Source organism: Camellia sinensis, chromosome 6, assembly GCF_055761805.1.
Source record: "Camellia sinensis isolate YWXY chromosome 6, ASM5576180v1, whole genome shotgun sequence".
Classification (NCBI taxonomy): domain Eukaryota; kingdom Viridiplantae; phylum Streptophyta; class Magnoliopsida; order Ericales; family Theaceae; genus Camellia; species Camellia sinensis.
Window position 1 is genome coordinate 105347122 of NC_138966.1, and position 7216 is coordinate 105354337.

Below are 7216 nucleotides of genomic sequence, written 5' to 3' on the forward strand. Positions count from 1 at the left end.
GTAGATATGTCAGATTGAAGTTTCCAAATTAGCAGTGCATTTTGTTTATGCTTTCCGCAAACACGTATCAAAGACATCAATTTTTTTGTGGGGTGTAACCATCGTAACGTTATACATGTGTTTACACACCGCCAACATCGCAAACAACATGTCAACGTTTACTCCCCCAAACTAAACCCATTAACATAACGAATAAATAACCAACAACATTATCGTTGCCGCAATCCAAGAACACAACACCATGACCTTCAACATTGAAACAGATGGCTAACTACACCACTACACAACGCGCACGCCTTAACCCCTCCTTCTACGCAGCATTCAAATACTCATGACCCTCATCATCCCTAAAAATCTAGCCATACATGATCTTCCCATATAGTGCACACTGAGATCAATGTAATCAAGAGAATTCAAACACCCTTCCAAAAAATGTTTCCAGCCACAAAAATAGAAAAAAGAAAAAGAAAGGGTACATTAGTCACAAAATCCATTCTATGACCACATAGTGGGACCCTTCGGATCACGTTACCAAAAAATCAGGACTTTGATGTGTATTAATATAAAAAGAGGACCTGTTAGACTAAAACTCTCCCAAATAGGAGTTTCCAATTTGTTAAATTTCTGAATATTGTGTTTATAAATTTTAATATTGTAAATTTTTTTTACATAACCCAATTCACCCCTCCTCTTGGGTTGCTGACCTGGGATAATAATTGGTATCAGAGCCTAGACTCTAGTTTGTATGACTTAACCGTCTTAGAGTGGATCATGGCAACCCCTAGTTATTCCTTACCTGAGGGACAAACATGCAATAGGCCACCACCATTTAGCGGCACAAATTTTACCTATTAGAAAACTAGGATGACCATACATGTTCAATCTAATGATTATGAATGTTGAAAAATTATTTACAATGGTCCAAAAATTCCTACCAAAATCGTAGATAGACTTAGGGTACCCAAACCTAAAGATGAGTGAAATGAATCAGATACTAGAACACAAGGGAACTCGAAACAGGTATAATGGATTTACATTACAAGTTGGGATTTGACGCTCCTCTTCGAGGTATATCAGATACTAGGCTAGTGAGCAAGATTACACTACAAGTGTAAGAAGCAAGCAAGAGTTGACCAAACTAGCCAAAAATAGAGTTATAGCATGTCAAAAAAGTCACAAAAATATGTTGAGATCAAGTCATTAGGTGGTAGAAAAACATGCTCAACTATTAAGCCATCTATGCATACAAACAAGATACAAGGAGACGGGACCACCCCTCCTATTTTGAGCCTCAAAACCAACTTTCTACCACTAAAATTCCTCCGAGTTTCAGTAGTAGAAAGGCCAAACAAAGGTTATTACAAAGGCTAAGGAAGGTGGCTCAAAAGGCTTTACTAACCAAAGAGCCAAGAGAAGAGACTACCGCCTAACCAAACAAGACTCAAACCAATATTTTAAAGCCTTAAAATCAGAGTTTTTAAGAGGTTAAAACCAGCCTTAAAATAACATGCAAAGGTGGTCAAGCACTTAATCAAAACAAAGCTTAAAAGGGACAAGCTCTTACCCTTGATGCACAGCAACAATTCTGAACCAAAACCAAGCCTAAGACCTCAAACTAAGCTTCAATGGACCTCAGCTCCAAAGTGTAGGTGTTTGACTAGGTGTTTTAGTACAAATACGTGAAGAAAACTCACTTCTAAGAACTATATAGCACAATATATAGAGAGAGAGACCGAGAGAAAGAATTCTAGAGAGAGAGAGAAATTTCAACTCTGAAATTTTGTAACCCCTCTGAAGGGGGAGGGACCTCCCCATATACAGAGCAAGCAAGCAAAAAGCTTGCTCTATCCCTCCATACACGTGTATGGAGGATGAACCTTAGTGAGCAATAGTTGGCTCAAAAGATCTGAAAATATCTAAAAAATGAGAAAATTGGCCGCCGGCCACCTCCTCTAGCCGGCCGACCACTTGAAGTGGCCTACAAGGAAGGAAAGTGGCCGGCAAATGCCACAAGTGGCCAGCAAGGCCTTCCCCTCCCCCAGGCAAGAGGGATCAAGGTTTGGCCCGAAAACAATGCCAAAACACAAAGTGTTAAGAGGCTCAAAGACAAGGCACTCAGCCGAGACCTTCGGACGCTCAAAACAAGCACAAACATGTGCAATCATCGAGTGCACAACTGATGACGTCAAAGTCTTGAGGTCGGTCAAAAATGAGGTGTCTACACAAAGGCTGTCACGTATCAAATAGTATTGAAATAAAATTTCTATGGTGACAGACAAGTTGATAAATGAACTGCATTCATACAGGAATTTAGTTTCTTATGTAAGTAATTACAATTGAGACTTATGTGTTTCCTTCTACAATTAAATAAGAATTCAGAACAAATAAAGAATGTAATCATTTTATCTTTTCCTGTTCTAATGAGATATGCAAAGAAAACAGTCAAATTTTAGGGCAAGTAATAGTGTACAGGAACCTTGGTCTTCACTTTGGGGATATTCATGTTTTGAAAACTGTCTATGTAAAGGCACTACAAAACTTTGTCAGAAATGCTAAATATGCTATATTTTTCTCAACTAAGGGCCGGAGATCGGTAAGCAGTGAAATTGCAAATGGTGATTTTGATGGGGATATGTATTGGGTCTCCAAGAACCTAGAGGTTGACATTTATGCTCCATTCTCTTTTTCCTTCTTATTACTTGTATGTTTTTTTATTTCTTCAGATGTCTTATTTTTAAATGAAATTTTTTATATTGAGAATGTTGATCCCTAAACATAATCAACTAGTGGGTGGCACGCATGAATATGCAGTATGTTTATAATTCTAGAGAGCATTAGGGACATATGGAACATGTAATTCCTTGAGCATGCAGTCTGTATTTATCTTCATTTCTCAAAAATTACATGTGTGTGGGTTGTTATTACTTGGTACATTAAATAGCTTGATATAGATTGTTGGACTTATAAAAGCATAAGTTTTGGGACTAATGGTGATCTCATGTTGATGGAGGTCTTGTGTCCTAGTCTTTTTGTTTAGACAAACAAGTTGATAAATGAACTGTATTCATACAGGAATTTAGTTTCTTATGTAAGTAATTACAATTGAAACTTGTGTGATTATTTATACAATTACATAAGAATTCAAAACAAATGAAAAAGGTAATCATTTTATCTTTTCCTGTTCTAATGAGATATGCAGAGAAAACGGTCAAATTTCAGTGTAAGTATTAGTGTACAGGAACCTGGTCTTCACTTTGGGGATATTCATGTTTTGAAAACTGTCTATGTAAAGGCCTTGGAAGACTTTGTCGGAAATGCTAAATATGCTATATTTTTCTCAACTAAGGGTCGGAGATTAGTAAGTAGTGAAATTGCAAATGGTGATTTTGATGGAGATATGTATTGGGTCTCCAAGAACCCAAAGGTTGACATTTATACTCCATTATCTTTTTTCCTTCTTATTACTTGTATGTTTTTTTCTTTCTTCGAATGTCTTGTTTTTAATTGAATTTTTTTTATATTGAGAATGCTGATCCCTAAACATCATCAACTAGTGGGTAGCATGCATGAGCATGCAGTTTGTTTATATTACAAAGCAAACCTGAGAAGTCAACAAGGCTATTGCAAAATGGTGTTGAAACATAAGTATATTAGGATCATTGACAACTGTTTCCAAGAGTGTCCTCTCAATTTCCCTCCGTATCATATCAGCAGCGTGAACTATTCTGTGATGTGAGTGACCCTCTTCCCTTGCAAGATGCAAGTTTCCATCCCCCCCCCCCCTCCATGATTAAATGATGCACCTATAGCAATCAATTCTCGCATTCTATCAGGATCTTCAGTACACATGACTTGGATAATATAACTAAATCAAATAAAGCTCAACAGTAAGCAAAGAAGGCCTCCATAATCTATTTAGACTAGCATATATGCTTCATTAACATATTTTCAAATTCAACAGAACTGAAAGTGATTTTAGAACAAATTGGCTTTAGAGCCTTCAAAATATATAAAGATTTCATCCAAGAGGTAAGAGGCACTAAATTGTAATTTAGGGGGAAAATATTAGTTTCAAACTTACTTAAACGAGTTCCCAAACAAGGCCATTGTATACAATAATACTTTTTTATGATTCAAGGTTATTAAATTACTCAGAAAACATAAGAAAAAGAAAAAGCATGCCTAATGTTATTTTCTTGCCTTACCATACTTATATATGACTATCATGGGCTATATTTCCTGTTTTATGTTTGTCTCATGCTCTTTTATGTTACCGAATTATCGAATGTGACTAACTTTCTTAGCAAAAGATCTAATAAAAGGGAAATGGAAAGGGGTTGGTACTGGGTGACGTTCACCCTTGTGTTTCAGAATGATATATGTAATATACATGTCCATGGGATGAATTATGATGAATTTAAAACCAAATGAGTTAAGTCTTGCGCAAGCGGTCTAAGTGAGCCCCTAGGTTGACACGGATGTATTCAGACTCTATGCGGTGGTTTCAGGGTGTAAGCGAGCCCTTTGGTATGGTATGTGCAAGGTGTAAGCGAGCCCTAGGTACGATTTGGAATGGTATGTGCAAGGTGTAAGCAAGCCCTAGCACGATTTGGGTGTAAGCGAGCCCACTTGTTTGGCCGTCCCTTTTGAGGTCCATCAATGTCACTGACCGGTAAATTACCGGGAGGTGGGCATAGGTGGTAAGGTCTGCAAAGTAACAAAAGAGGGAGTTTTGAATAGTCCGATGTTCAATCCTTGTTGTAATATTGTATGTTATGTTACTCAATTTGTTCTGTGTATGGTTGATTGGTTGATAGAAGAAATGGGGGTGTGTGTGTTTTTACTGGGCACAAAAGGGGCAAATAGAACAAAAATTATCACTTACAGAGGGAATTAATAAAAAACTGACCATTCCTAGTGCTCTCTCGATCAACACAATCAGCACCAATGCCACTAGAACTGAAAATCAAATCTCCAAACAGGGCTTGGCAAATGAGGAATCTTGAAAATACACAAATACAAATTTAGCATTAGCAACATCAAATGAGAAGAGCAAATGGGAAACAAATGCAAATAGAAAGACTATAACTCAAGACCTCCACCAACACGAGATCACCATTAGTCCCAAAACTTATGCTTTTATGAGTCCAACAATTTATATCAAACTATTCAATATACAAACTAATAACAACCCACATACATGCAATTTTTGAGAAACCCAAATAAATACGGACTGTATGCACAAGGAACTACCTGTTTCATCTGTCCCTAATGCTCTCTCAAATTATAAACAAACTGCATGCTCATGCATGCCATCCACTAATTGATGATGTTTAGGGGTTAGCATTCTTAATAAAAAATTTCAATTGAAACAAGATATTAGAAGAAAGAAAAAAAAAACATACAAGCAATGAGAAGGAAAAAGAGAATAGAGTATATAAATGTCAACCTTTGGGTTCTTGGAGACCCAATACATATCCCCATCAAAATCACCATTTGCAATTTCACTACGTACTGATCTCCGGCCCTTAGTTGAGAAAAATATAGCATATTTAGCATTTCTGACAAAGTCTTCCAGGGCTTTTACATAGACAACTTTCAAAACATGAATATCCCTAAAGTGAAGACCAGGGTTCCTATACATTAATACTTGCCTTGAAATTTGACCGTTTTCTCTGCATATCTCATTAGAACAGGAAAGATAAAATGATTACCTTCTTCATTTGTTCTGAATTCTTATGTAATTACAAAAATAATCACACAAGTTTCAATTATAATTACTTACATAAGAAACTAAATTCTTGTATGAATACAGTTCATTTATCAACTTGTCTACCTCCACGGAAATTTGGGTTCAAAACTATTTGATACATAATAGCCTTTGGAAATTGGATATCATGTCATTCAATTTTTACTTTTGAGCTTCTTATTACCATCAAATAATTTGCTCAACTAAGTAACAGTTAGATATTATAAACATCTTGGCAATGAATATACATACAGGATAACACAAACTTCATCACTATTTAACTCTTCAGTTGGATTAGTTGTGCCCATTAAATAAAAGCTTTCACTAATAGGAAGCTTTCGTCCATTAAGCCCCTTTCTTTCTTTCTTTGCCAACACAGACAAACGATATTGTATGTACGGTTCATTCAGAGGAGTTCTAGAATAAATCATTTGTGCCACAGTGAAATCATCATCCATTTTACAATTGAAATTAAAAAGTAATTTTCATGACATAATTTTGCATGCCGTAAAAGATTGTTTATAATATATTTATGACACACTTTGTATTCCATGTATAATCTTTTACGATATTTTTTTACTTGCCATAAATCACTACACTTTTCATGGCATAATTTTGCATGCTGTAGAAGGTTATTTTTAATATATATAGATTCATTATATTGTTTCTATATCTCCTGGTATATATTTTATCTGTTCTATTCAATTCCTTATATTATTACAAAATCATTTCCTACTCTATGCAACATCAAACAATATCACAAAAAACCTAAAGCCTAAATCAAATAACTCCATTTTTAGAGAAATCGAACTATCGTTCACTATGAATATTGAATTATGAACAAACACACATACATATGGAGAGAGATTGATGAATTGTATATGACCTTTTTGTAGCTCGTCTGTTCACGCTCCTTTCGGAAGACGACATGCCCTACAATTCGGACTCTACCTGTGGTTCTGAATCTGATCTCACAAGTGCAATGTGAAATAGATAAACATCAAGGAGTCCAAATCCGGCAATTCTTTTTAGAAAATCGATGTTTTGAATAAAATGCCAAAAATAGACTGCTTTGCCAGATTTTAGAGTCGCAACCTAAATATTTTTTTAAAAAATTTAGGAAACCATTATTTTTTTAATGCAACTGTGGCCGACCGATAATTAATATTTTTTCAATGTTTTCAACCGAGAATCCACCGCTACACCTAATGAAGCCGGCCGTTGTTCAACGATTCGGCTCGGATAGAACGATTTGACTAGGTCAATCAATTTTTTGTACAGTCCTACCATCAACCAATTCTAGTGGTTCCCGCTACTCATTACATATGTGGAGGAGTTTCTACATAGCTACAAGGTGAGACAAATGTGCACGGTTTATACGTGGCTTCTGAGGTTGCTTGCACAGGTTTGCATGAAACTAATCGACTTGCTAGCAAGTCATTGCTCAAGACACTAGTTTTTGCTCGA